The sequence below is a fragment of the Coturnix japonica genome, chromosome 5, assembly GCF_054131305.1.
Source record: "Coturnix japonica strain WE chromosome 5, WE-NBRP24, whole genome shotgun sequence".
Lineage (NCBI taxonomy): Eukaryota > Metazoa > Chordata > Aves > Galliformes > Phasianidae > Coturnix > Coturnix japonica.
Window position 1 is genome coordinate 1,965,863 of NC_140667.1, and position 9,710 is coordinate 1,975,572.

Sequence of the window (9,710 nt, forward strand, 5' to 3'; positions counted from 1 at the left end):
CCTTAACTGGGTTGATAAAGTGCATGGATTTGCCACCACTGAGTGTATGCATTCAACAATTCTATTACTTGCCCTCAAGTCTTGTACCAAACTATTGCACTTGCTATCAGAAATTTTTGCAAAATTGGAGTCCAAACTCCAAAAAGTTATCTATTATTTCTTCTATCCTTCTACAGTTACATATCCTTATATTATAGGGCACCACTTTACCCTGACTGGGCAATCTTTTGCTTTTAACTTCTATTCAGGGCTTCATGTGTGGCCCTGATGCCCACACCCCTAAGTGCATCGTATTTGATATTGCTGTGACTCCTGGGGTACGACACCGTTTTTCCCCATTTGTGCTAAAATCAGACTTACAGTTTTTAATCAGTCAATATTGTTGGACCCTTAGCTGCAGTTTTATTAAATTTCTTGCCAGAACAACCTGGCAGGTACAAGAATTTCTGTATTCCTACTTAGTTTATATTTAATTAATCCAAAAAACGTAAACCTTTTCTTGTTGGGCAGTAGCTTCTACTACTGTTTCAAAACCATCTATGAGTAGTAAGAAGCACCCATATCCACCAGAAAATAAACCTCTTTATCCTGCTTCCCTAGATGCAATTTCCCGTTGCAGTTTGCACACTGCTTTCCTTCCAGTGGGGCGGAGTCCTCCCTGGGCTATTCAAGCCCCCACTCCCCCCACCTCTCCCTGAGGGGATCTCTGGGTCCTACGGCCCTATTCTGGCACCACAACAGCAATAGCTGTTATTATCACCCATTCCCTTACTATCTGTTTGTCAATCAGTTTTGTTTTGTTTTCATATCGTCAACCTCTTTTCAGTCCTGATATCCCTGTTATACCTTGCCAGTCCTTCCTCCTCCAGCCTGTGTCTGTCCCAAACTTTCTCACTTTCCAGACTTTCATCATTACATAAACTACTAACATCCTATTTCAGTTTCACCTCCTTCTCTCCAGGTGTCCAGTGCTAACACTGGGATTTCAGGTTTCCTGCATCTCTGCACATGAAGGCTATTCTCACTTCCATTGCCCCCTCCTCCCCACCTTCCCCTTTTGCTGCTTACAGCAACAGTCTCCTTCCCCGGCTCTCTCTCACTCCAAGAGTTCTTGCAAGGGGGGGAAACAACAGAGGGAGTTGCTCTCATACCAGCACAGATAAACTCACTTTCTCTTTAACCCCTTTTCCTTTGTACACGATTTCACTATTTGTACCTTCAGTTACACTTCCACACACCCTCAATTATACTTCTGTATACCAATAGCAATTACACTTTCTTATACCATCAAAGCAGTTTGTCCCATTCCCTTCAAAACCCACAGATCAAACAGTACAATTTTTCAGTTTCCACAAACACCCTTAATACCATATAACTTTCCCTTAGCAATCCATATCATTCAATTCCTTGGGCTGTTCCACCCTTATCTTTATGGCCTTATTTCATGTTTTTCTTGATTCCCAATTTCATCTTTATCCCCTAGTTTTAATACAGTATTCTCAAAAAGTGGTACTGTCATCCTGGTTCTCTCTACCCGTTATCTTTAAGGCCTCATTTGTTAATTTGAGTCCTGACACCTTATGGGCCAGTGATGAACGAGCTGTCCCAGTATCAACTAAAACCACAACTTCTTCCCCCTCAGGTCCCACTTTTATATTTACCAGGGGCTCCTGGTGGGACCAAAGTTTTGAAAGCCCCAGAAATTGATCTACTTGTTCTGCTACTCTTATAGGACCTTCAATTAAAGATTTCATTTCCTTCTTAAAATTTCTAATTTCTCCACTAGTGAGTGGTGAGTTTACATAGCATATTTGTCCTTGTCCCAATGGGACCTCCCATAAGGGGTACACCGAGGTGCTGGTACAGCTAGTGTCTGGGAAAGGAGAAATTTTTATGTCCCTTTTACATTATTTTAATTCTCTCCTGAGCCCAGCATTTCCCCCTTTTCTGTGAAATGACCCTGTGTGCTTTACCATTTCCTCTTACTGGGGCAGTGCCTGTCTCCCTTTGCGCTACATTGGGGCTATATGGGGGGGGAGATTCTCAGGAGGGTCCATTGATTAGTTCCTTTTTCTAATTCTTCCTTCCTGGTCCGGGCCTTTTTCTTTTTACTAATAACAGGCTGATTTCTAGTATCCAGCAGGCAGCATATTCTGATTCCTCCTTTGAAAAGAGGTTTTGTTCTTTACATATAAATTCGAGATCTGACAAACCCAACCTTCATCAGATCCATATTTTGGCCAAATATTGATTTTCCCTGTAGTGGCTCTCTAGGCCATATCTAACACAATATTTAAACATCTTTATCCCTATCCTTTTTCCTGGTTTTGGAATCATTTTAACCCGTCCTCCAACTTATACACTAACCACCAATTATTACATTATTTGATGAGGGTGTTCTTGCTTAGAGTCCCTCCCGGTTCCCCAGCAATATCCCTCCAATATGCCAATATACATCCTAAGAGATTTTCTTAGGTATCTCTTTCCCTTATGTTTGTACACACACGAGGAGGGGGAACAATGGTTCAAAAACAAATTTCGTAAAGTTAACATGTTAAAGCGGAGGTAACACAACCCTATTGTTTCTCTAATCTGGATCATTATCACATTTAAACCGCGGTATTTTCTACAACAAAAGCAACAGGGTCTCGATACTAATTGTGGTTTGCCTTTTGTGGGCTTTTTCCCCCACCCGACTCCATATGCACTTCACTAATATGTGCGTTACAATTGTCACAATACTAACAGCAATTAATAAGACAAAAACATCGTAACAAATTCAAAAACATCGCAACATATAGAACATAGAGGCCTTTCGCTTCGTTCGTCCCCGGACGTTTCCCTCGCGGGAGGACGGAACCGCGGGTCGGAACTCCACACTCGCCCCGTAGCTGTGCTGCGTCTCACTCACAACCACACTCACACAGACTGCACGAGACCGGTCTTCACATAGTTCAAGGTTTCCTTCCTGGTCCGGACCTTTTTTTTTTTCTTTTCTTTTTTTTTTTTTTTTCTTTTTACTAGTATCTTTCCCAAGGGGCTATCTTTGGGCACAGTGTTAGGGACCCTTTTACCCTGCTATACGGAGCTCCTATTACCCATCCCTCCGGAGTGCTACTGTGAACTACCCAGCTCACAGGTTACCACACTCCGATTCTCGGATTTTTGGGCCCAATCCCTCAGGAGCACCTGCTCCGTCTCTGGGATTAAATAGGGGTGTACTGCTGGCACTTCGTCAAGTGCGCAGGGTACCGTACACCAACAGCTCCCACCCGAGACTCTTGCTTTCAGCACCGCAGCCGCTTCGTCCGTCTCCGGCCGTGCCCCTCGCGGGACAACGGAACCGCGGATTGGGACTCCGCACTCACTTCGCACTAGAAGTGCGTCTCAGCCACACACACTCAAGAGTCTCAACCCAAGATAAGAATTAAATTCCCTTACCTTGATCCGTGCACGAATTTTCTGGGTCTGCAAGGATTAACACCTGTGCCTGCCTAGCCCCTTGGCTTTCACAGAGTCCGTCCTTTATGTAACAATCTCGGTTTCCTATCGGCTGTCCTGAGAAGTCACCTCACCGCCCAGACAGGACCACTAAAATCAGCGGAGTGCACTTATCCTGTCCAGTGCAGTGGGGAACACCCCAAGAAGCGATAATGAATCCCGGACGAGCCCCCAAATTGTTGGAAATATCCTCAATAATTTTTGGTCAGGACGGTATCTCTGATAAAAGCAGTTTTTATTCTCGATTGCAATGGCGGGCACCCTGATGGCAGAAGCGCACCTATGGACATGATGTTACAGTTTTTATACCTTTTCTCCCATATGTTTTCCCCTCCCCTCTCCCCTTTGGTTGGGTATTACAGGTTACAATTTTACCCGAGGTTTGCATTTGTTAATTACATTAGTTCACTTGCTATCTTGTCAGTCGCCATCCTGCTGTTTTTGTTTCCAAGATGTCTCGGTACTCTTATCGTATTGATATGTTGATTACCTTCAAAGCTTCTTCCATTCTGTCCTAGAGGCCTTTGTTAAACAAAGAGCCCGGGGGGGGGGGGGGGGGGGGGGTGTGTGTGTGTGTGTGTGTGATTCCAGTCCTTCCCAATATCTCTTCAGGCACATCTTTAGGTATGTCACGACTTGTATATTTTTACAATGCGTACAACAAAACACTAAAACATACATTGTTGCTAGTTTACACAGGCATATTGTTAATTATTTTAACTTCTCCTCTTTTGATCCTTTATTACTCAGGTCTTATTTGTCCAGCACCAAAAATCAGTAGTTCTATTTCAGACAGCTGGACAGACAGGAGCTGCAGTCTTTGTACTTAATAACTTCTACCTAATAACTACAAACTGCTTCACTTATATAATGAGACCTTGAAATAAAATATTCTTACCTTATTCTAAATGCAGAAACAACATTTGATTCCCACACAACCAACATTTCCTTTCCCCGGATCAAGACTCTCCAGCTGCTGTTGACAGCCCCACTGCAAGCAACTTCAGCTTGAGACATGCAGCTGGAGGAGCAGTTTGTCTTCCCAGAAGCCATGCATCCCCTGTGCTGTCATGGTGTGGCAGCAGTTTCACACGGCAAGAGGGGACTTTTCTCAATGCCGGGCAGGCAGAAATGCTCAGCTGAAATGATGATTACTTTGGAGCAGATTTTCCCAACATACTTTACCCTGTTCCAAGACAGCTTGGATCAATCCATGGCAAATTGTTGGGCTGTGCTTCCACCCTTGAGGTAAACGGTTCCAGGTATACTGAATACCTCTCCAGGTAAAAGCAAACTGTGGCCTACATTTTGTAGCCAATGGGATGGAAAAGAAGGCATTAACAATGTCAATGGTGGCATACCACCTAGCTTCTTTTGACTCCAGTTCATACTGGAGTTCTAGCATGTCTGGTACAGCAGCACTTAATGGAGGTGTGACTTCATTCAGGCCACGGTAATCTACCGTCAGCCTCCATTCCCCACTGGTTTTACGCACTGGCCATATGGGGCTGTTAAAAGGCGAGTGAGTTTTGCTAATCACTCCCTGATTCTCTAATTGGCGAATTAGCTTGTGAATGGGGAGCAATGAGTCCCTATTGGTGCGGTACTGCCGGTACTGCCGTCTGTGAACCACTTTGGTGGCAATTGGTACCTCTTGGTCTTTTACCTGGAGCAACCCCACAGCAGAAGGATCATCTGACAGACCAGGTAAAGTTGACAGCTGCTTAACACCGTTTGTGTTAACAGCAGCTATCCCAAAGGCCCATTGATACCCCTTGGGATCCCTAAAATATCCCATCCTAAGGTAATTGATTCCCAGTATACATGGAGCCTCTGGACCAGTCACAATAGGGTGTCTCTGCCAGTTTTTACCAGTGAGGCTTATTTCGGCCTCCAACATAGTCAATTCTTGGGAACCCCCAGTCACTCCATGGATATATATTGGTTGTGTCCCTTGGTGACTTGAGGGCATTAGGGTGCATTGTGCACCAGTGTCCACCAAGGCTTTATATTTCTGTGGTCGAGATGTGCCAGGCCACTTAATCCACACAGTCTAGTATACTCTATTGTCCCTTTCCCCCCCCTGGCTGGGGGCAGGGCCCCTCTATTGTTTACCTCGGTGGCTTGCAGCAACTGGAACTTTCCCTTTCTTGGAAGAGTTCACCTTGGTGGTTGTTTCACACTGTAATTCTTTCACTCGCGCCTGAAGTGCAAAAGTGGATGAATTACACCACTTCTTCATGTCCTCCCCATGACTACAGAGGAAAAACAACAAGGCAAGACGTGTAGTCTTATCGTTGTCATTTGCTTGAATACGAGGTGTCTTATCGTTGTCATTTGCTTGAATACGAGGACGTCTCTTTTTTATGGTTGAGATTTTCGATGATACAGGTCGAGAGGAACTCATGTTGTTTAGCTTTCTCAATGGGCGATCGTGGAAATCCTGGTTTCCATCATCTTGTACCACCGTGGATTCATCTACATCAGGCACATTAGCCAATTTGTCAATAATATCACTTTGTGTTCCCTCCATTTTGTTTAATCTTTCCACTATTTTGACAATGGCTGAAGTATACAGATTAACTTTTGTAGAGCTTATAAATATTTCAAGTTCCTGAAGTCTGCTAATTAGTTCATTCACAAGGGGTTTCCTTTCCCCTTTGCCATATACCAATGCAAGTGCACTGGCATGCTTTTCTGGAACTGCCTTTGTAAAGTCACGCCACATTTGTCGTGGAACGCGGACTGCTTCAGGATCATTGGTTTGGATCATTACGATTGAATTGGGGGCTGTATAGCATTTCCACCAGAGCACTTTCTCTCAAAAATTGGATACCTTTCTCTATATCAGTCCATTTCTTTTTCTCAGGCTCCAAGTCCCGTTTAAAAGGGAATCCATCTCTTACCGCTATCAACATCCGCTTCCAGAGGGTGTAGGACCGATTTTGGCATGTGCCAATACCTCTGTCCACACGTGAGTCCTTGGAAATGCTACCCAGTTGGCGAGCTTCACTGCCATCGAGCCACGCACTGTTGGCACCATTGTCCCAGCAGCGAAGTAACCAAGTGACCATATGTTCTTTTGGCTGATGTGTGAAATCCTTTCTTAGATCTCGAATTTCACTCATTTTAAAAGATCGATCAATAATGGTCGTAATACTTTGCTCTCCTTTTGCTCTATCAAGAGTCCCAGGTGTTGATGGTGGTAACTGTGTTGATGAGGCTGCCCCATCTAGAAGTTTGGACTTGAGAAATTCTCGTAAAGAAAATCTAACTTTTGGCTCCTCTTCTTCTGACTCTGACTCTTGTATTATTTCCTCCAGGTAACCCTCCTTCTTTTTCCTCTCTCCTAACTTTCTCTCTCCTAACTTCCTCTGCTCCTCTAACTTCTTCTGCTCCTCTAACATCTTCTTAAACTACTCTAACATCCTCTGCTCCTCCAACTTCCTCTGGTCTTCTGACTCCCCCTGCTCTCCTGAGTCCCCCTGCTCTCCTGAGTCCTGCTCTCCTAACTCCCTCCGCTCTTCTAACTCCTTCTGCATTTTCTCTAACTGAGTTGAAACTCGTTTTGTCTTTCGCCCTCTTACAGGGGCAACCAACATTGTATCTGGTGTCCCCAATGGTTGGTCCAATTGGACTACATGTGCCCCCGGTGGCTGGTCAAATTGGACTACATGCGCCCCCAGTGGCTGGTCAAATTGGACTACATGTGCCCCCAATGGCTGGTCAAATTGGACTACATGTGCCCCTGGTAGTTGGTTAAATACATTCAGCTCACCCCGGAGGGCACATAGCTGGTTTCGGAGGGTGTTCCGCTCAAACTGGACAGCACCGAGCTCTGTCTGGAGGCTGTCGTAGTTGGACTGGAGAGTGTTGTACCCAAACCAGAGGATGTTATGCTCGGCCCGGAGGGCATTGTGCTCAGTCTGGAGAGTGTTGTGCTCAGTCCGGAGAACATTGTGCTCAGTCTGGACAGTGTTGTGCTTGGACCGGAGGGCGTTATGCTCCGACTGAAGAGTGTTGTACTCGGACTGGAGGGTGTCGCAATTGGGTTGGAAGGCATCGTGCTTGGGCTGGAGGGTGCCGCGCTCAGACTGGAGGGTGTCATACTTGGACTGGAGAGTGTTGTACCTGGACCGGAGGGCATTGTGCTCAGTCTGGAGAGTGGTGTGCTCGGTCCGGAGGGCATTGTGCTCAGTCTGGAGAGTGTTGTGCTTGGTCCAGAGGGCATTGTGCTCAGTCTGAAGAGTGTTGTGCTCAGACCAGAGGGCGTTATGCTCGGACTGAAGAGTATTGTGCTCAGTCCGGAGGGCACTGTGCTCAGTCTGGAGAGTGTTGTACTCGGACCGGAGGGTGTTGCGCTCGGACCGGAGGGCATTATGTTCAGACTGAAGAGTGTTGTGCTCAGACTGGACGGTGTCACACCTGGGTTGGAAGGCATCGTGCTTGGGCTGGAGACTGCCGCGCTCAGACTGGAGGGCGTCGTACTTGGACTGGAGAGTGTTGTACCCGGACCGGAGGGCGTTGTGCTCTGACTGGAGGATGTTACACTCAGACCGAAGGGCACTGTGCTCTGACTGAAGGGCGTTGTGCTCGGACTGGAGAGCGTTGTACCCGGACTGGAGGATGTTATGCTCGGACCAGAGGATGTCGAGTTTGGATTGAATACTCTCATTCTCGGCCCTGAGACTCTCTCTCTCAACCTCAAAATCTTCCCTCTCAGGAATGGTATTGAATAAGGCCCGATAAGCATTAGCTAGGCCCCAAGTCATTTGTGCCTCCTTAGATCTGCCTGAGCCACAACATTACTGTCTCAAATATGCGGTCAAACTCTCAGGATTCTTTAAGTGTTCAGGAGTAAAGCTCCATGACACTAAAGATGTCTGTCTTCTAAAAGTCTCTCCAAAATCTCTCCACACTCCCTGCCACTCAGTATTCTCTGATTCTAGGGAAGACTTCATCCTGAGGTTATAAATCCAGATACTGAGTGAGATTACTACAATAACCAACAGTAAATTCAGGGAGATTAATAAGATTGACAGTGTGGTCCACTGGGCCAGATGGTCATTCGAAGACTGCTTAAAGGATGCAAAGAAAAAAGGAAGAGCACGCTCAAAAACCACCATTTCTGTACTATTAGTTGCATTAGTTGCTCCCTCTGGAGCTGCATGCAAATACCAAGTAAGCGTTGCTAACCATGCTTTCAATCTATTATTCATTCCTATAACTTCACAGGAAAAAAGGGCTAGCTTAAACATGGTCAAATATGTTTAGAGCATCATAAAAGAGGAACTAATGACATGCAGTACCTTGTAAAGCAAACTTACTAGAGAAAACAACATTTTTTTTCTTTTTTTTCTTTTTTTTTTTTTCAATAGAGAGGGAAAAAAAAGAAAAAAAGCAAAACTCAGCAGTGTTTATAAAATAAACCGGGGTATTAGCAGTCTGCCTGGACTTTCAAGGTCAAGCTCACAGGTGCAGAATCGCAAACCTAAGATAGCTCCTTAATAGGGAAAAAAAAACTTGTAGCTCTGTTAAAAGCTAGAAGAGCAACAGAAGAAAACACAGAAAAACAGCAACTCAATTTGCCCACATTCTCCACCAAAATCTGTCACGGTTTGAACGGAAAATCCACCTGCGTCCGTGACAGGGGGCCGTGGGCCCCACAGGGGCCCTAGGCCGAAAGGAAAAAGTTAATTAGGAAAAGAAAACAGCAGCAACGATCTAAGGAGGCACACTTATTTACTAAATACTATATCGAAATACCGGATAACACAATATAATACAATATAATTGAAAATTGAGCTAACGAATCAAGCAAAATAGGAGAGAGAATGAGTCCCAAAACTGAGAGGCCTACTGTGAATCTAGGTGAAACGGTGAAGGCTCCCACACACTCCCCTGAACGCCAGAACTCGAAAGACATCAGTCTAGCCTGCGACAGAGTTAATATAGTGTCCAGGTCCCGTGACCTCGTGTTGTTCTCTGGGAGATGTAGTCTTCTTCTGTAAGTTGCAGATTCAGTAAAATTATTCATGCTTTATATGATGTTATGATGTGGAATACTGATAGTAAAATTACAAAATTATTAAACCATGACAACTTTGTACTATGGTGTGATGTTATGCATTCTGCCAGCATGGTCAGTCGGAAGCAATTAAAACGGAAAGTGGAAACCAACAAAGTCTGTTTCTACATGGAGGCATTAA